The 20,789-nt window shown below is 46.5% G+C and overlaps 1 protein-coding gene and 1 long non-coding RNA gene across 9 annotated transcripts in view; one reads left to right on the forward strand and one right to left on the reverse strand.

Moving 5' to 3' along the window:
* The window catches only part of SNRK (SNF related kinase), a 141,289-nt gene that overhangs the window by 36,887 nt on the left and 83,613 nt on the right, over nucleotides 1-20,789 (forward strand). For 2 of the 8 annotated variants that reach the window (XM_055558003.1, XM_055558004.1), the window contains exon 1: nucleotides 14,552-14,555. The exons of the other annotated variants lie outside the window; for them this stretch is intronic. The gene's annotated coding sequence lies outside the window, so the exon portion shown is untranslated. Of the gene's footprint in view, nucleotides 1-14,551; nucleotides 14,556-20,789 lie in introns of those variants that run through there. 8 annotated transcript variants of the gene reach the window in all.
* Nucleotides 9,073-13,740, reverse strand: LOC129635230 (uncharacterized). Its single transcript, XR_008706166.1, has 2 exons — nucleotides 13,078-13,740; nucleotides 9,073-10,036 (listed from the first exon to the last, which is right to left on the reverse strand). It is a non-coding gene; the product is annotated as an uncharacterized LOC129635230 (long non-coding RNA).

Consider the following 20,789-nt stretch of genomic DNA (forward strand, 5'->3'; position numbering starts at 1 on the left):
TTCTCCAAGCCAGGCTTCAACAGTACATTAACTGAGAACTTTCATATGTTCAAGATGGATTTATAAAAGGCAGAGGAAGCAGAGATCAAATTGCCAACATCCACTGGATCATAGAAAAAGCAAGAGAGTTCCAGAAAAACATCTACTTCTGCTTCATTGACTATGCCAAAGCCTTTGAATGTGTAGATCACTACAAACTGTGGAAAATTCTTAAAAGAGATAGGAACACCAGACCACCTTACCTGCCTCCTGAGAAATCGGTGTACAGGTCAAGAAGCAACAATTAGAACCAGGCATGGAACAACAGACTGGTTCCAAATTGGGAAAGGAGTATGTCAAGGCTGTATATTGTCACCTTGCTTATTTAACTTTTATGCAGAGTACATCATGTAAAATGCCAGGCTGGCTGAAGCACAAGCTGGAATCAAGATTTCTGGGAGAAATATCAATAATCTCAGATATGCAGATAACACCACCCTTCTGGCAGAAAGCAAAGAAGAACTAAAGAGACTCTTGAAAGTAAAAGAGGAGAGTGAAAAAGCTGGCCTAAAACTCAGCATCCAAAAAACGAATACCATAGCATCTGGTCCCATCACTTTATGGCATATAGATGGCGAAACAGTGACAGACTTGATTTTTTTGGGCTCCAAAATCACTGCAGATGGTAACTGCAGCCTTGAAATTGAAAGACGCTTACTCCTTGGAAGAAAAGTTATGACCAACCTAGACAGCATATTAAAAAGCAGATAGATTGCTTTGCCAACAAAAGTCCGTCTAGTCAAAGCTTTGGTTTTTCCAGTAGTCATGTATGGATGTGAGAGTTGGACCATAAAGAAAGCTGAGCATAAAAGAATTGATGCTTTTGAACTGTGTTGGAGAACACTCTTGAGAGTCCCTTGTACTGCAAGGAGATTAAACCAGTCAATTCTAAAGGAAATCAGTCCTGAATATTCATTGGAAGGACTGATGTTGAAGCTGAAACTCCAATACTTTGGCCAACTGATGCGAAGAACTGACTCCTTAGCAAAGACCCAGATCCTAGGAAAAATTGAAGGCAGGAGGAGAAGGGGATGACAGAGGATGGGGTGGCTGGATGGGATCACCAACTTGATGGACATGAGTTTGAGCAAGCTCTGGGATTTGGTGATGGACAGGGAAGCCTGGCATGCTTCAGTCCATGGGGTTGTAAAGAGTCAGACACAACTCAGCAACTGAAATGAACTGAACTGAGATAGCCTGTAACCCAGGACATACTCAGCTCACCTGAAGAAGGCTGATCCCTGATGAAGTCTATGGAGAGAGAAGTGTTGAAAGAGAAATGTCCTTCCCCTCTCCTAGACTTGTAGTGTGGTGGCCAGCTGAGGGGTTCCTGCATCTTCTCTGGGTGAACGGACCCTCTAGGACTTTCCTAGAAGCAAAGAAATGAAACCTTCTTGAGGAGACTGCCTTCGTCAGCCAGCCCAAGGCTCATTACAGAGTGAGACAAAGTGGAGAGTTGAGCTTCCCAACCTTAAGCAGAGAAGAAAAATGAATAGAAGGCTCTGGCAAAGGAACTGCAACACGTGTGGAGATCAAGGAGCATAACTGTCCAGCCAGTTGTCATCCTGGCAACTGGACCAGCCTCCAGCTCTCTCATTTGGCATCTTAAAGAACTAGACATGGATCACAGTTTGGCATTCATTCAGAGACATGAAGTAAAATCATGACATTTTTATTTTAACAACAGAATATTACAGAACACATGCTATTAGAATGCATAAAATCTGACTAACCTGGGCAGTAGAAACAAGCATGAACACCCCCCTCTGCCCCTGCCCAAGTCAGGCCTCCATTATGGGATGTTTTTGGTCTTTTGTGTTTCACAGGATGTGTTTAGGGGAGAGATTTCCGTGGCCACCGAAACACAGAGAAACTCGGTGCCCAAAAAAAGAATGAGGGGAAATAAGAGCCTGCGTGTGTGTCCCGTGGTAAACAATGAGGCCGGAAGCATCCATCTGGAATGCGGTCAAAAAATACAACTGCCTGCTGAAATGCTGGGGACCAGCGCTCTGAAAACGGAGCAAGCCCTTACCCAGACTTTGCTGGAGAGCATGTAAAAGAGTCGGGGTGCGGGAGTGCATTGAATGAGGAGAAGTTGGGAGCAAGAATCTGTAGCAGCCAAATTGTGTGTGTGTGTGTGTGCGTGCGTGCATCAGGCAGAGACAGAGCAGGGAGAGAAGCTCAAGTCCCATTGTTGGAAATGCCTCTGAGTTTAAAATTCCACCCACAACCCATCTCGGTTCCTTTCAGTGGAGGCCTGGCTCCAGACTCGGGTTATGGCAGCTTCTTGAAGGGACCCTGAATATAAAAGCATGAGAAGAAATACAGGATATGTTTCAAGAGCTTTTAATGCTTCTTAACCAGGTTATGGTGAAGAGGAGAGGTTCATGCAGCAAGCTGGCGTTATTTTAATTCACCTAGTGGAAGATTATTGAAGCATTTATCATATAATTAGGGTCAAGAATGAATCTGGCATCATTTAAGGCGACTGCCCCAAACACAAAGCTGATTCAGTTGGCATGATTCCTGGTCTTGAGAACAGCAAGTCTGGCAGCGATTAACCAGGCAAGAGGAAACAGCAGAGAGCCCACTGTGTGGCCATCCGCGGCACAGGCCAGGACAAGGAATTGTGGGAAGCCAGCAACGAGCAGCATGAGGGGCTCACTGGAACCCAGCACACTGTTGCGGGTAATGGCTGGTGCCTGGAACATCTCAGGAAGTTTTATGAAGGTTAATGTGACTCTGTGATGGAGAGTAAGTGGTGCCTGTTCTGTAAACACGAGGTATGCCGGGAGCTGGGCCTCCTGGAGGAGGCTCACCCAGTGTCCTGGGGTGAGTTGACTCTAGATTCTAATGCTGCAGAATGAAAAAAGAGAGAAAAAAGCAAAGGAAAGAAAAGAAGTACACTGACAATATTGTTAACACAGCTGATGAACAGAAATGAGATTTGAAAGAAAACCTTGATGCTTCTTACAGATGCTTCCGTTCAGAACCAAAAATCTGTTCAGAGCCTTAAAGCTGTCAAGCTGTGGCAAGAAAGGGTGGCCATGAAGCCCCCTAGCCCCCAAACGTCAGGGCATTCTTCGACCGTGAGCCTCCAGCGAGCCTATCTCCCATTGTGTGGGAGTCTGGGGTTCGAGCATGGTAACATCTTGGCTTGCTGGTGGCTGCTATGAAGCCTGAGCCAAAAGATACATATGTAGGCATGGCACCCTTTTTTTTATTTATTTATTTTTAATGTCTATTTGTTTGGCTGCGCTGGGACTTAGTTGCAGCTCTCAGGATCTTGATCTTTGTTTCATCACGCAGGATCTTTAGTTGTGGCTTGTGAACTCTTAGTTGCAAGGTGTGGGGTCTAATTCCCTAACCAGGGATAGAACTCAGGCCCCCTGCATTGGGAGCATGGAGTCTTAGCCACTGGACCACCAGGGAAGTGCTCACATGTGGCATCCTTGTGATTGCTTTGCTTCCCCCTTAGGCTCCTCCCTGTAGATGCTTTGGGGTTAAGACTGGCAGGCTTGTCTCCAGGCACATACCAAGGGGAGTATGAGGAAGCAAAGTACCAAAATCTGTTCTGGACAGCAGAGCACAAAGTGGGTGGATGGAAAAATGGAAACCTCACAGGCAAGAGGTGACATAACGTACGAGGGACCCAAATAACACTGGTTTAAACAAGAGGGAGTTACTTCTGTCTCCTGTAACAAGCTGGCCATAAGCTGGAGGAAAGACCCATAAGCTGGAAAGGCCCAGTTTCTTTCCATCTTGTTCTCTATTCTCCCTAGGGTGTTAGTCTCATCTAAATGGCCCAAAATGCCTCATTATCTCCATGTGCACATTCCAGCAGCAAATAAGAAGGGGAGGGTACTCCTCTACCCAGCAAGGGATCATTCTGGGTGCTCTGCACATCTCATTGGTCAGGAGGTAGTCATGTGACCACACTTAGCTGCAAGGGAGCCTGGGAAATTTTTTTCTTCCCTGGGTAGCTGTGCACCCAGCTAAGCACTGTATTTCTATGGCAGCAGGAGAGAGGCAGTCTGCAGGAGTTGGATGTGATCGTTCAGTCTTAGAAGTCTCCCAACTTCACCCTCCCTCTCAGGTCACTTCTGTTCCCCTCTCTGACCCCCCCCACACCTCCTCTCTCTGTCCCACACAGCACTTCCTGACTTTGTCACAGCTTCTTTCCCCAGATTCCATGGCCCCACTCAGAATTCTCTGCTTGTTCTCCTCTTTTCACAGTCTCTTCTGCCATCAGATCAGAGAAACTTTAACACAAGGAAAGGAGAACTGCATTTTGGCTGTATCTCCTTGTATTATGTTGACCACGTTCCACCATCATCTCCCTAATATAATGGGGGCTTCCTGTAAATAAGAAGTGCCTCTAACAAGTATGGTGCTATAGGCGCTCAAAAACACTAAGAAATTATCTCAAACCCACTATCAAGATTCACTCTGTTCTGGAGGGTGGTGACCTGCATGTATACACTTGTAGGAGGATAGATATGTCAATGGACAACGATTGGATCATGACAGCAGGACTTTGACCCCTGTTAGAAGCCCCAGGTTGGAGAAGGCAGTGGCCACCCATTCCAGTACTCTTGCCTGGAAAATCCCATGGACAGAGGAGCCTGGTGGGCTATAGTCCATGGGGTCTCGAAGAGTCGGACACGACTGAGCGACTTCCCTTTCACTTTTCACTTTCATGCATTGGAGAAGGAAATGGCAACCCACTCCAGTGTTCTTGCCTGGAGAATCCCAGGGATGGCAGAGCCTGGTGGGCTGCCGTCAGTGGGGTCGCACAGAGTCGGACATGACTGAAGCGACTTAGCAGCAGCAGCAGCAGCAGCCCTAGGTACCAGCCCACAACCTCCAAAGCAAATGGCCCAGAACACAGTAGGACTTGGTCAATATATGCTTGCTTCCATCTTTTTTGCCATTCCCCCTTCCCATTGCCCCGACACTTGCTTCCAATTCATTCCCAGCCAGGGAAAGCCAAGTATCGTATATGCTTCCCTGGGACTTCCCTGGCGGTCCAGTGGTTAAGACTTGGTGCTTCTAATACAGAAGGCGTGGGTTTGATCCCTGGTTAAGGGAGCCAAGATCTTATGTGCTGTGCAGCACAGCCCGAATATAACTAATAATAATAATTTTTAAAAAATAAATACTTTAAAAGTACATACTCTCCTAACCAATAATGTAGGATGATCCACTTCTAGTTTCTCACGTCCAGCACCCCCGTGCTAGTACACTCTAATCAGAGCATACCTGAAGCCTTCCCTTTTCTCACTATGAAGCTTTTCTCATTATAAATGCAAATTAAACCCAGACAATTAGAGAAAGAAGAACTCCTCCCCCCACTGCCCCCCCACCCCCACCATAAACCAATTTTGTGGGGAGGAAGAATTTCATTCAGTGTAGTTCTAGGAACAGAATGGAACTCCCCCCACTCAGCATTTTGGCTGAGTTTCTGACTTAAGTTTTAAGGCACTAAATATTCAAAGAAATCAAATATTAAAAATTAAACAGGTTTATATTTAGGATTAGAGTTGAGGTACTGCTCAAAGTCGAAGGATCCACAGTGCTATTTGTGACATAAGACCCGGCTGCCCTTCCAGGTTCCGAAGTTGAATTTCAAACGTAAAGACGAAGCCCTTCAGTTTATACTCTGTTAGGAGTGAAGTCTGGCAGATTATAACATGTGTCAGAGACCTGATACCAAACAGGGCATCCCTGGGGCTCCAAGCACCAAAAGTTCACAGGCATCACCAGGGTCATAAAGAGATAAAGGATTCAGGGGAAGATGGCTCCTCACAGGCAGTGGGCACCAGAGTCATTTCGATGAAGTTAATCAGTTGCAAAGTAGAAGACAGGGCACTAAATATGAATGCTGGGAACGCACTAAGTATACACAAGTCCTGGGTGCAGCATGGGCTGCTCACCTGCCAGGCAGAACATTACCTGCCAGGCGTCAGTGAGCCCTTCCAGGCTTCCTTAATTCATCCATGGCAGCTCTGGGTCTGTAAACTCTTCCTGTTTACAGCCTCAGCCTTATTGTGGCACCAAGTGTGGTATCAGTGTCATCCCAGCCATCCCCTCCTGATGGACAGATCTTGGTCAGCTCCCCACACCTCCCTGACTCTGGACACCCTTAGACTCTTATCATAGAGGCCCTTTCCCTTCCTCTCCATCAGCCACAAATGCTCACATTTCCTTTCCCATTTCTCTCGTCCTCTACTAGTCAGGCATTTGTGTGGCTCAGCTGGACTCTCACCCTAGCCCCTGCGGGCGGCTTTGTGCCCTGGCCTTCTCCTCTCCTGTTTTATTTATTTTTTTTTAATATTTATTTATTTGGCTGCACCAGTTCTCAGTTGCAGCATGTGGGATCTTCAGTCTTCACGACAGCATGTGACATGGAGTTCCCTGACCAGGGATGGAACCCGGGCCCCCTGCAATGGGAGCTCCGAGTCTTAGCCACTGGGCCACCAGGGAAGTCCCCTGAATAAATTATTAGAGAATAAATACCTAGATAATCACCAGCCAGTTCAACAGATAGGTCACAATGCTGACTCCCCTCCTAGGAAGAATAACTGCTGGTACTAAATCTGAGTCTCACAGTTCAGTTTGCCTTTTTAAAAACTTTATGAAATGCAGTCCTGCAGTAGATCATCCCCAGCAACCTGGCCCCCTCCTCATCTTTGGGTGCACAAGATTCTACCAGGTGGCCTGTTGCCACAATTTAGGCTTACGCATCTTTCCTCCTGACTCCTCCCACCTAGAATATCTGTCCCCCACTGATCCAACCATCCTCTGTATCCACTCACCAAATTATCATCCTTTCTTAGAATTTAATACAAAAGCCCCTTCCTCCTCCAAGAAATGCCCCCACATAACCCCATAAACAGCTGTCGTTCCTGCCTGGAACTCCTCCGACAGTTTGACCTCCTCTTCCAGCTCTTGCACCTACATTGCCTCACACCATGGTTTCGCGTGCTGCTGTTTCAACCTGCTGTAGAGTATGGCCCCCAAAACCAAACAGCTGGATCATTTTACTTTCGGGGGACCCCATAGAATGCTTAGCATTCAGCCAGAAACATGGTAGGTGTCCAGTGAATTCAATCACCGGATGGATCTACTAACCACACTCTGCATGCATGAAACAGAAGTATCATGGACTCGTCGTTGGGCCGCAGCCTGGCAGTGCCTGGAAGCTGTCCTTATCGTGTGATTGTTTTGCCTGGTGCTGTAGATAAACGAGCTTCAGGAACTCAGTGTGAGGCTGCGGTTTGTTCTGGGAGCTGCTTTGAGGACTAGATCCACCCTTAAACTGTTTCCACTGTGTCTGCCTCTAGAGAATTGACGTGAGAATATCATCTGGCTCTTTGAGCTTCCTTTTTATTTGGATTCGGAGTAAACAGTAGTTTCCGTTCTGGCTCTCCAGGATTAAACAAGTTGGTATATTCCTTCAGTTTGAAGGAAAACAGCAACATCTCTGACATTGCATTTGAGACATGGAAACGGGAGATGATCTTGGTGCAACTTTGATAATCCATGGCAGAGAAAGGTGGGGGTGGGAAGCTTTAGAAAACCTATCTGTTTGCTCTGAAAATGGGTGTGAAGTGGACCCAGGGGAGACGTAGAAGCTGAACAGGCGCCCAAACCCCCATTTGGTCCCATGACAGTGGCTGTGAGGACCAGGTCTCCTGAGGCTAGAGCAAAACCCTCCAGGGGCCCTGTTGCCTAGTAGGGATGCTCTGCTTGGGTCTTGGGTCTTATTATTTGCCCTCCATGGAGTCTGGAAGCCGGAAAAACACCTTTAAGCTAGTGGGAGGAGGAGGAACAACTTAACTCCCTCAAAAAGCCGAGCAATTGGCAGCAACATGGATGAACCTAGAGATGATCATACTAAGTGAAGTGAGTCAGAGACAAATACAAATACCACAAAGAGAAATATCACGTGACACAGTCTAAAACAGTGATGCAAATGAACGGATTTACAAAACAGAAATAGACTCACAGACAGACAAACTAATGGTTGCCAAAGGGAACAGGAGGAGGGAGGCATCAGTTAGGAGTTTGGGATTAAAATATACACACTACTGTATATAAAATGATCAACACGGACCTACTATATAGCACAGGCAACGATACTCAATATCTGGTTTTGTCTTTAAAATATTTCTTTGGCTGTTCTGGGCCTTAGTTGTGGCTGCAGGATTTTTAGCTGTGACCTGGGAACCCTTAGTTGCAGCTTGTGGGATCTTGGTTCCCTGAGCAGGGATCGAACCCCATGCCCCTGCATTGGAGGTGCACAGTCTTAGCCACTGGACCACCAGGGAAGTCCCTGTACTCAATATCTTATAATAACCTATAATGGAAAAGAATCTAAAATACATACATATTTAACGGAATCACTCTGCTGTACACCTGAAACTAACACAACATTGTAAAACAACTGTATTTCAATAAAAAAAATTTTAAAAGCCAAGAGAAAGAAACAAACAAAAAACCCAGTTATTATAACCAAACTACTAACAGCAGTTACTGGTGGGAGATAGGCTTATGGTGGGGAATGGAAGAGGGTGAGTTTCTGTATTGCATCTTTCTGAATTGCTTCAGTTACTTTATAGCAATGAAAATATTTGAAAAAGGAAACCCAGGAACACTGTGCAGGTATAACATTGGTTGCCTAGCAAGCATGAGGACACCCCCAGGCTCTCTCCCTCAGTCCTGTTCAGTGGCATATGCCCATCATAGGCAAGCACCCACTGCCTTCACCCCACCAGTGGCCTGCCCCCTTGCTGCATGTTCCCACCCACCCCTACCCTCTTTGCAAGAAACCCTTGGCTTGCCAGGCCTGAGAGACAGTGCTCTTCTCCTACCGAAACCCACCAACAGCATATTCTACTTCATCAGCCGAGGGACCAGTCTCAGTGGACTGTCCCATTTGATAGATGACTTCACGAAAAAGTATTAGGTTGGTGCAAACGTAATTTCACTTCAGACTGTGAATTTTAAATCATTATAACTAGGCTCATATACACCTTTATTAATCAAAATAGGAACTATTACAATTTTTGCCAATGAGAAATAAGTTTATTCCTGTAATGTAAAAATCTGTGCTTTGGGATTCGATGAACTTTTGGAAAGCATTGTCTGCATCCTACAGGTTGGGGAAGCTTTTTTCCTGCAGAAAGGTGTTGAGATGCTTGAAGAAGTGGTAGTTGGTTGGCAGGAGGTCAGGTGAATATAGTGGATGAAGCAAAACTTTGTAGCCCAGTTGTTTCAACTTTTGAAGTGTTGGTTGTGTACCTGCAGCCATGCGTGGTCATGGAGAAGAATTGGGCCCTTTCTGTTGACCAATAGCAGCTGCAGGCATTGCAGTTTTTGGTATATCTGATTAATTTTTTGAGCATATGTCTCAAATATAATGGTTTCACTGGGGTTCAGAATGCTGTAGTGGATCAGACTGGCAGCGGACCACCAAACAGTGACCTTGACCTTTTTTTGGTGCAACTTCGGCTTTGGGAAGTGCTTTGGAGTGTCATCTTGGTCCAGCCACTGAGCTGGCAGTTGCCAGTTGTTGTATACAGTCCACTTCTCATCAGACTTCATAATCCCATCAAGAAATGTTTCATTGTTGTGCAGAATGAGAGAAGATGATACTTCAGGACAATGATTTTTTTGATTTGTGGTCAGCTCACAAGTACCCACTTATTGAACTTTTTCACCTTTCCAGTTTGCTTCAAATTCCAAATGACGGTAAAATGGTCAATATTGAGTCATTTGGCGACTTCTCACGTTCTAAGAGGATCAGCTTCGATGATGCTCTCAGTTGGTTGTCAATTTCAGATGGCCGGCCACTGTGCTCCTCATCTTCAAGGCTCTCATCTCCTTTGCAAAACTTCTTGAACCACTGCACTGTACGTTCATCAGCAGTTCCTGGGCCAAATGCGTTGTTGATGTTGCGAGTTGTCTCTGCTGCTTTACAACCCATTTTGACCTAAAATAAGAAGGTTGTTCAAATTTGCTTTTTGTCTAACATCATCAGTTCCACAGTCTAAAATAAATACAAAATAAACAGCAGGTTTATCAGGGCTTCCCTGATAGCTCAGTTGGTAAAGAATCTGCCTGCGATACAGGAGACCCTGGTTCAATTCCTGGGTGAGGAAGATCCACTGGAGAAGGAATGGGCTCCCCACTCCGGTATTCTGGCCTGGAGAAGTCCATGCACTGTATAGTCCTTGGGGTGGCAAAGAGTCAGACACGACTGAGCGACTTTCACACACACATAACATAACCACATTTATTTAGAATGTATTCTGATATCAAACAGCAAAGTTTGATATCACTTTTGCACCAGCCTAATAGTAATGACTGGGCTAATGCCCACATTTCTTGCACCATGGAACAGGTTTTAAGGCTTAATGCCTGCTCCACCATTTTTTTCTAATGGTCCCACTTCTCAGAATATATTCCAAACAGAGTGGAGTGGATACTGCTGGTTCCTCACCCAGGTCCCTCCACAATGCCAGAGCCCTGTCCTCACACCTGGAGGAGTTTCTGACCTCTGACCTCTTCCCCAGAGCTGACTTGCTGGATAAGTAATGCGCCCTTCTCCACCACCCAGGACAGCCCTGCAGCCCATGACTAACTGGAGTTTCTATGCCTCGACGGGAATCAGGGGTTGGACTCTGTGATCCAGTTCATGCTCCAGAGCGCCCCATGGGATCAGGCAGAAGCCAAGTCTGGCAGAGACCCTGTCTTTGCTCAGTCTCTTCTCCGCCCCATCCTGTGCCCCTTGCTTCTGTTCTCAGATCTGCCGTCAGGGAATCAGGGTCACCAGAATCCCACTTCAGGCTCTGCTTTGGGGAAACCTGATCTGAGACACAGGGAAAAGTTTTGTGCATGGAAAAGATTTATTACAGAGTCATAAACATGATAGAGAAAAGCAGATGCTAATTAGAGAGATGGTCTTAAGCGGGTGGCAGTGGTTTGGAGGCTGTTTCTTTTCACCAGGAGCTGTTTTGTTCTCTTGTTCATTATCATGTGTTTGCATCACTGTGATTAAACTATTTTAAATTTAAAACAAAAAAATAAACGTCCATCCCCACCTCCAAAGGAAGCTATGGTCCTGCATTTGACGATCATCTGGATCTCATTTTGGAAGGTTGGGTCAGAAAATTCAAAAGTGTGGTTAGTCCTTGCATGAAATCCATATGCCAGGTGAATTTCTTTTTGTGGGTATATAAAATTTTATGTCATTTTCTACTGCGATTTGGCTGTTTTATAAAAGTAAATCCCAAATCAGAATAGAGTGAAAAAAAAAGGGATCCAACTGTTTGTTACTAAACTATGGGACACTGAGTGATTGCAGAACCAACCAATGAGGATGGTACCCTATGTGCTTTTTTAATTAACTGACAAGGAAGGAGAATTTGAGAAATAGGATAGTCAGCCAAGCAGAAAGGCACTGGCCCTATGGGGACAGATCTAAAAGGAAGGCAGTTCCTGCCTGTGGATGGAGTGAAGCGTTGTTTGGGAGGAAGGCAAGGTCCTCTCTGTGCAGTGGGCAGGGACGGGGAGGTTGGGGACCCAGGCGCTGCTGTATGGCCAAGTTGGCCTCCCTGTACTATGGAATAGGGATGCCGGCCAATGGAGACCTGGAGAAAGGGATGTGGGCCACAGGGTCCGGTTCAGAAGCCATCCAGGCAGTAGCTGTTTGGTGCCTACTCCGTGCATCAGTCAAGCATGTTTGATGACCCGCAACAGAAACAGATTTTGTTTCACAGCAGCAAAGGTGAATTTATGGAAAGGAGCATGAGCCACAGAATCATAAGAAGATTATAGAATTAATCTTGGAAATTGGAAGGAGAAAAGGGCAGCTCAAGCTGGAGGGGCTAAGAAGAAAGGAACTATAGGAAGGGTCGTAGAGCAGAAGGATGTGGTCAGTGTTGTTAGGATAAAAAAAAAAACCTCTAGCACATCTTCCATCTGGTGTGTTCCCGAAGAAGGCATGGCAGGGGCCAAGCACGGGTCATACATCTGTCCCTGGCCAGGTGGGAGTGAGCAGAGGAGGGATGAGCCCCTCTCATCTGTGGGAGGTGGGGCTCCACTGGAGTTACTCTTCTTTTTTTATGTATTTATTTATTTGACTGCACTGGGTCTTAGTTGTGGCATGCAGGATCTAGTTCTCCTACCAGGATGGAAACCCGGCTCCCTGCATCGCAGGGCGGTCCGATGTGGAGTGTTAGCCAATGAGCCACCAGGGGAGTCCCGGAGTTTTACTCTTCTGACAAGGCCACATATTGTGGTGGATTTCCCACAAGGAAACTTGAGGTGCTCCTCAGAGAGGAAGGTGAGATCTAAGCTGCTATGTGAAGGGTTAGTCCAAGTCAGCCCATGGAGTGGGCAGTGGAGAAATGCCGTGGTCAGGGGACACTGCCCAAGGCTGGGTGCTATACAGCCCAGAGCAGTTTTGGAAATGCTGAGAACCGTAGGTCCCTATATTCTGTGGTTCCTTATTCTTAAAGGGGTGATTCAGTTGAGGTGCAGCCTCAGGGTAATAATGCCGTGGAATAGGGGAAATCACCATGTCCCTGGGCTGGATGCAGAGGGTGAGGAAGGGTGCTCTGTGCTAACAGCTCTGGGCAGTGAAGGATGTCTTCCTTCAGCAAGTAGGAAGGATCGTAGACCTAGAAGCAGGATGCGAGCCAGAAAGAAGCTGCTATGATCCAGGAGAGGCAAGACTGGAACTAAAGAGGTGGGAAAATGCATAGGCAAGAAAGGCTTTGCCATGAAGCCAAAGGGATCCCCAAGGGCAGTCTCTGCACATACGCTACATGGTGAACCATCTGGGTCGCCCGTTGACATTTTTGCCCCAATTGAGACACCCAGAGTTGGTGAGGTCACTTGTATGGAGTGGATTTTAAGGACAGAAGGGGCTAGGTTTAAGACCTCCCACTCTACTGCTTTCTTGCTGTGTGGTCCTGCAGGCCTCCCGTCACCGCTCCAGGTTTCACTAAGGCAGATTTCTTCTCCTACCTGTGCTGGACATCCATCTGTGGCTTGAATACTCAGCAGATGTTCCCCTTGGTTTAGTAAGACCTCTGATCTTTGTTTGAGGATCTGTCCTGTCTTCATTCTCCAGGAGTGGAGCCCGTTCTCAGTCCCCCACCTGACTATAATGATTGTTAAAGGACAGGCACACATCCTAAGCCAGTCGAATCAGAGTGAATCTTGGGAACTTTTGTAGAAGCCACTGGAAGAGTGTTAACTCTTTTCCACTGAATGAAACCCTGAAGTTAGTCATTCTTAGCCACAACACAGAGCTCAAGAATGGAGCCGCAAACGGATGGCAGAGCTGCGAGACCAAAAGAAAACAAACCATAATGACCTTCTTTTAGCACCTGAATCAAGCTTGACCTAAAGCCAGAGATACTCCTGGATTTTTATTACGTGTAAATTGCTAGTCATGTTGCCTGTTTCACCCCACAGGAAAACAGAAACAGATAAGATCTGCAGGTGTTCTCAAATTACTACCTTGACTCTAGGGCTGGACTGGAGTTTGGTTGGTGATGTCTTTCAGGTGGATGTGGTCCTCTGTAGCAGTTGCCCCCTGGGCATGTTCAGCCTGTCTCAGACACACCCATGCTGGCCCACCATAAGGAAACAGGCTGGTCTAGTTGGGCTGCAGGGGGAGCTGCGTGGGAGGGCACTGGGCTCACAGGCGTGCGTTGCCATCTCCATACCAGCATCCCCCTGCGCTGTGACTGCTTCTCAGAGAGGCGTTTCCCCCTAGGACGTGCTGTGGACACTTGAGGTGCCACCTGGGAGGGAATGGGAGGGGCCAGGGTGGGAGTCTCATTGCCGAGGCGTCCAGGTGGGGGGTGTAGCTAGATCTCCTTGTGTGGGTTAGTAATAAAGGCTGTGGACTTGAGGTGGGCTTGGGGTGCTTGTGCCCACCCCTCCCCAAAGGAGCTCATGGCCCCCACAGGATCACCATCATCATGGCAGTCATAGCTCTAAGCACCTGGCACTTCATTTGGTGGTGGCAGGTTCTTTAGGGCTTTGGTGCACCGCAAGTTCCCAGTAGCGCCCAGCGCACAGGCACAGGGGGCTGGGCAGAATACGAGTAGCTCTGTGAGCTTGGCCAATCGGCTTAACTTCCATGCCTTGATTTCCCAATCCATCAGGTGCGGATAATAACAGCACTGGATTTGTGAGTTGTGAGGATTAAATGAATGAATACCTCTGGGGCTTTAGGACAGGACCTGGCTCGTAGTGTGGGCTTGTGGGTCATGTGGGAGAAGCATTTTTAATGATCCTGTTTTTGAACGGACTGGCAAGGCCAGGCCCTGGACCAGGTCTTCTGATTCCAGATCTGCCTGTGACTCAGCCTGGGACATGAGGGTGATATTCACACACTCGAGTGACGTTCAGGCGGGTGCATCCACGCCCTCGGAACACAGAAGCCTCCAGCCGAGTCTTGGTCAGGTGCCCTGAGTCAGTGGTACATGGGGGGCACATGGTCACTAATTACGCTCACAGCAAGGCTGTGTCCGCATTCACATACCCACCTTGGCTGTTCTGTGACAGGGGCTGTGTTTTGTGTCTGCACTGTCCAGTGTGGTAACCCCTAACCACACGTGGCGATTGAGCACTTGAGATGTGGGGAGTGTGTCTGAGGAAATAAATTCTTAATTGCATTTTATTTCAACCAACTGAAACTGAAATTGCCACACATGGTTAGTGGCTACATATTAGACGGTGTCAGCCTGGAGAATGAAATCCAAAGCCTCAGGCGTGTCCCAGCGCTGTCTGAGCAGCCTTCATTTTTTTGCCAAAATTCATTCAAAGTGGGGATTCCAGCAATAGTGAATGACTTACAGCTCCCTAAACCTTGGGCCCACTTCACACCTCCTAGCCTTGGCATCTGCTGTTCTCCCTGCCTGGAATGTTCTCATCTCCTGCCCAAACATGCCTTTAAACTGCCTGCCAGTTGCACAACCCTCCTTCAAAATATCGCTCCCATGTGACTCCTACCATCAAGCTTTATCAGCCACCCCTGCCTTCCCCACACAGAACTAAGCACCCCTTCCTTTATGCATCTGGCAAAGACATGCTCTGAGGCCCTTCCAGCACGTACACTGCTGTCTTTCCTGATCATGAGTAGACAGTCCTGTTCACCTCCGGGTCTCCAGGGCCTGGTGCAGGGCTTGGCTCAGATCAAGCAGTCATTAGATGGTGGCTGAGGAAATAAAATTATTGTAGTAGACATAGGTCACAGTTCAGGCCATCTTGCATCCAACTTTCTGTCCTAATTTACCCCAGTCACTTCGGGGGACTTCTCTTGAGAGTTGGAAATCAAAGCAGAAGATTGTTTTTTCAATTGAAGTATGGATGATTTACAATATTGCATTAGTTTCAGGTGTACAGCAAAGTGATTCAGTTTTATATATATATATGTATATATATAAAATAATTTTTTCAGATTATTTTCCATTATATATTATTATAAGATATTGAACATTGTTCTCTGTATACAGTGAATCCTTGTTGCTTGTCTGTTTTCTAGTAGTGGTATGAATCTGTTAATCCCAAACTCCTAATTTATCACCTCACTGCCTTTCCCCTTTGGTAACCATAAATTCGTTTTCTATGTCTGTGAGTCTACTTTGTTTTGTAAATGAGTTCATTTGAATTATTTTTTAGATTCCACATGTAAGAAGTGATATCATATATTTGACTTTCTCTTATTTTATTTAGTATGATCATCTCTAGGTCCGTCCCTGTTGCTGCAAGTGGCAAAATTTTGTTCTTTTTATGGCTGATATTCCATTGTATATACGAACCACATCTTCTTGATCCATTCATCTGTCTTTGGACACAGATTGCTTCTATATCTTGGCTATTGTAAATAGTGCAACAATGAACATTGAGGTGTATGTGTCTCTTTGAATTAGGGTTTTCGTCTTTTCTGAATGTAGGCCCAGGAGTGGATTGTTGGGTCATACGGAAAATCTAGTTTTTCGAGAAACCTCCACACTGTTTTCCATAGCGGCTGCACCAATTTACATTTCAAAGGGGAAGATCTTTTCACTGCCCAGGTCAGTCTTTCTAGAGACTAAGGAGAGCATGAGAAATACAGTGAGGCAGGGCAGGTAGAGGTCACACTCATCATAGCAGCAGCGCACGGGTCACACCCTTTCTGTTGTCCAGCCTGCCGGAGCTCCAAGATTGCTTCTCCAGCCTCCTGCCAAACGTGTGAGCCCCTGATGGCCTCCCAAAAGTTTGCTGGGAGAATTGGCTGGCTCTTGGTCATTGGCTACCAAGAGACCCTCAGAAAAGGTCTCATGTAAAGAGACCCTTTACATGACTGCAGTCATGTAAAGAAGCTTCCAGGTCTGCAGAGCCCTGCAGGAAGAGAGGGCGTGTCCTTCTGTGATAGACTCAATGGGTGACAGGACTGAGCTGTCAAAATGCACGTAGCCGAGGTTGGAGCCAGAGCAGACCACCCCACCCCAGTGCAGCTGAGGACCTGCCCAGCAGTAGACAGAGTGTAACTGACCATGCTAGGAGCTTGGCTCATGCCAGTGGGCAGAGCACCGTCCATGCCAACCAGAGGGACTGGGATGTCTGGGCAGTGATAGGCTGGGTCACCCCATGGAGGGAGGGAGAAGAGACTCCAAGTGATGCTGAATGGTTCTGTTGATGGGGATTGGGAAAGTGAGGACCACCAGGGATTTTCGGGGTGTTACTGGCAAGCCTTGTTAGTGGGAATTCTTTTCTCTTTAAGTAAATATCCCTTTAGTTACACTGTAAACTGAGAACTTCACTCATCCATTCCATAAAGTTTATGAAGGACCTCTTCCTCTCCACAGCGGACCATGCGAGCACCTTTTCCCACCTCAGGGCCTTTGCTCAAGCTGTGTCTTCTGCCTGGATTTGTCTTTCTGCCTTCTCCGAACAGCTGCCCATCATTCATACCTAGTTTAAATGTTACTTCCTTGTGGAAATCCTCCATGACGCCAGCTGAGGTCTCATGAACCCTGGTGCCTCACGTGACACCACCGATCAGACTGACCATTGTGTAGTTATTGGTGGGGCCATCTGAAGAACAGCTTTTCTTCTCGCTCAGCGGCAGACTCCTGGAGGGCAAGAAGGCCATGTCCTGTTTACAGATGCAGCCTTAGCACCGCATGATGCTGTGTCCAGCATGCAAGGAATATTTGTTGAATGAGAGGGGAGGTGAAGAGGAAGGAAGGAGGAGAAGGAGGAAAGGAAGAAAGGCCCTCTGGGTGCCCAAAATATGATATTTGTCCCTCATTTGTGCCCTTAAAAAGGAAATAATAAGTAGCCTCTCCAAACCACGCACTTGGGGCCGAGCAGGGTAAAGACTGTGTCCTCCATATAACCTCATACCTCATCCGTTGTAGGGTGAACTCCCCAGGGTTCTGGACAAAAACAGCTCAGACTCCCTGCTGCTGTGTCCAAACGCTCATGTCCCCTCAGAATTCCAACGTTGAACTCATAATGCCCAGTGTGATGATGTTTGCAGGTGGCACCTTAGTGAGGTTGGAGGCAATGAGGGTGGAGCCCTCTTGAGAGGGATCAGTGCCCTTAATCAGAGAGGATCAGGGAGCTCTCTAGCCCCTTCCTCTGTGTGATGATACAGTGACAAGTCTGCCACCCGGAAGACAGCCCTCACCTGACCTCGCTAGCACCCTGATTTTGGTTATGGAGAGATGTCAAAATAGCTGCAGCCCCATGATCCATCACACCTTCACGTTTAGTCTGTGTCGAGGACAATTTCACACAAAGTCTGGAACTGAACACTTATGTGTTGGCATCAGAACTGCTGCGCCAGAGCTGTTAAAACTCACTTCCTAGTTCAGGTACAGCTAACATTGGCCACACCTTCTAAGCATCCTTCTTGAGTTCACTCATTTGATCCTCACATCAACCACCCATTATTCCAGAATACCAGTGCCGACCTGAGGCCTGGACCGTGCTTGGATGGCAAGAAGGCAGCCCATCCAAGACCCAGAGTCAGTGTGTGTCGCCTCCCCTGATGGCTGTTCAGGGGTGAGCCAGAGACACGCAGACAGGAGCTGAAGTCATCAACCAGACTGTGGTGGTGGTAGTCGAGTTGCTGAGTTGTGTCTGCGACATCCTACTGTATAGCACAGGGCTCTGTATTCAGTATCTTATAATAAGTGTATGGCACAGGGAACTATACTCAGTATCTTATAACTGAAAAGAATCTGCATCACTTTGCTGTACACTGGAAAATAACAACGTTGTACATCAACTACTATTAAAAAAAAGAAGAAAGAAAAAGGAAGAAGCACAGAAACTTTTTGGTTTTGGCCTCATGGGTGAGAATGATGTGCCCAGGCCTCAGCATTTCAGCCTGCATCCTGCAAAACTTCCCTGACATGCAACTCAGAGACATTGACCTCAGCGCCTTCTCTGAGTGGAGCTCTCCCATGGTCCTCTAGGGTTATTATAATATATATTGAATTTTAGAACAGTCCCAATCTTCAGCCCATCAGGAACGAAACTGCAGTCTCCTCCCCTGCCCACCCACCCCCGTCTTTTGACACTTTTTACAGAGAGAAAATGTGTGACTTTTCTTGATGAGCGGACAGCCAAAGGTGTTTAGGAAAGGTCTGTCATTTTTTTTCTGGTGGCAAGACACCCTCAACTAAATTCATTAGCAGCTCTTCTGTTTGGGGTTTTAAAATATTCTCTGACCTATATAAATTCCTTGTTATGTCCTCTACTAATACAAGAACATTAAGTGGTGTTTGCTATGGCTTTCAGAGCGAAGAAGAAGCCAAGTGTAATCAAAAAAGGACTTGGAGGCTATTTCACTGTCAAAGACATCAAAATCCATGTCTACCAATGCTTCTACTCCTAAGAAAGTTTGTTTTGTTTTTTGTCTGTGGCAGGTTTTAGTTGTGCCTTGAGGATCTAGTTCCCCAACCAGGGATTGAACCTGTCCCCCCTGCACTGGGAGTGTGGAGTCTTTACCACTGGCCCGCCAGGAAAGTCCCGAGAAAGGGTTTTCATGTTTATAATTTTGTGAATAATAGATACTGCTTTTTAGACACGAGTCAGGTTTTTAGTTCTACATGTGTATGTTGCTTAATGGTGTTCCTGTATTTTCCAAACTTCTAGAAACTGTTAGAGGAACACCAGGACAGGTGTATGTCTGTGTCTTATGAGCAGCTAAATGTAACGAGTCATATGGGTAAACACTGAGCTGATGACCACCAGCTCCTGGAAATCAGTTCCCTTCTCAGTTTTCTTTTCCCTAATACATGTGATGCAGTATCCCCTTTGGTTCATTTATGTGGCAGATATTTATTGAACTCTTTTTCTGAGCTGGATACCAGTGCGAGATTCCAGAGCTGCAGTGGTGAACAAAATACATGACTTGTCCTCATGGAATTGAAATACTGCTGGATGTGAGAGCACTGCAGACGCAGAAAGCAATATACATCTTCCTCTGTCTCTAAAAGCAGTGCTCTTGCAGACTGTACTGTGTATTGGCATTTACCCTCTGACACCTTGGCAGGAAAGGAACAGTAACCTCTTTGAAGGCAAGACACGGCTTATAGTTTTCACACTCACAGTGCTTAGGATGATGGGGTTGTTGGCTCTGAGCCCCACACGTGGTCGCAGGCCCAGGAGTCCCCGGTTTCTTTCCTTTTCTAAACGGCCTTTCAGCTGGAGCAGGTTATTGTGGGCACTGAATATTCAATAACAGTGATAATGAGATTGATTTTTCCTACCAGAATTAACAATGAGTGAATCTGTTGAAAGATTCCTTTGTAAAAATAAGTTATTTGAATATTCAGTCCTGAGTGTATAGACATTTGGGCATAGGACATTCCATGTTCAGTACACCTCAGTTGGTTTAGTGTAGTGAGTTTTTCTACCTGGTTTATGACTACCATTGGTCCCTGAAATCTGAATTAGGCCCTTTTGGTTGATTTCATGTGAAGTTAGATATTATTCACTGAATGGTAAATGAAACAAGGCTGTTTTCACTTTGTGTGCATCTGGGTACTTTCTGGTCTTTTTTGGGCTCTGAGTTCACATAAGTGCTCCATTACCTTGAGTGACTAGAGATTACCATTTAGGAAGTATGGGGAGTGTCATGAATAACCCATGTTGCGGATTATCGCAGATTGAGAGCTACTAAGTAACCAGGTCCAGGCACAGGGAGGGGCCGTGAGTACTGATCAGGGCCCAAGCTTTAGTCATCTTCCTGATGAGTCAGGTCCCCGTGCGCTGTAAAGGGGAGCAGAATCAGCGGAAAGAAGGGCTCAGCTCTTGCCAGCGGTTTTTGTCCCTTTTACCACTATCCCACACCTCCATGTCTTCTCTATTCAAAGAGGGCAGAACAAAGGACTGGAAGAGGAGGAAGAGTGAAACCTCCACTGGTCACTTCAGAGGTGGTGGCTCGAGAGAAAGAGAAGCGAAAGAGGAAGGTGTGGTGGGTACCTGCAAAACCCATTCCACTTCTGTCCAGTTTTTCCATCATTTTCTGAAAGCTAGGTAATTCCTCCCTTTTCAGCATTAAGTTTAAGTTAAACCTTGAGGACAGAAGGTGTTTCTTGGACACCTTAACAAGTCAAATGGTTTAAAGTCTCAATTGCTGAACGTCTGACTCTTGAAAGCCTTTCGTTCGATTACGCGTATATTCATGAAGCGAGTGTTTGTGGAGGGGTTACCATGTGCAA

Source organism: Bubalus kerabau, chromosome 20, assembly GCF_029407905.1.
Source record: "Bubalus kerabau isolate K-KA32 ecotype Philippines breed swamp buffalo chromosome 20, PCC_UOA_SB_1v2, whole genome shotgun sequence".
Taxonomy (NCBI): Eukaryota; Metazoa; Chordata; class Mammalia; order Artiodactyla; family Bovidae; genus Bubalus; species Bubalus kerabau.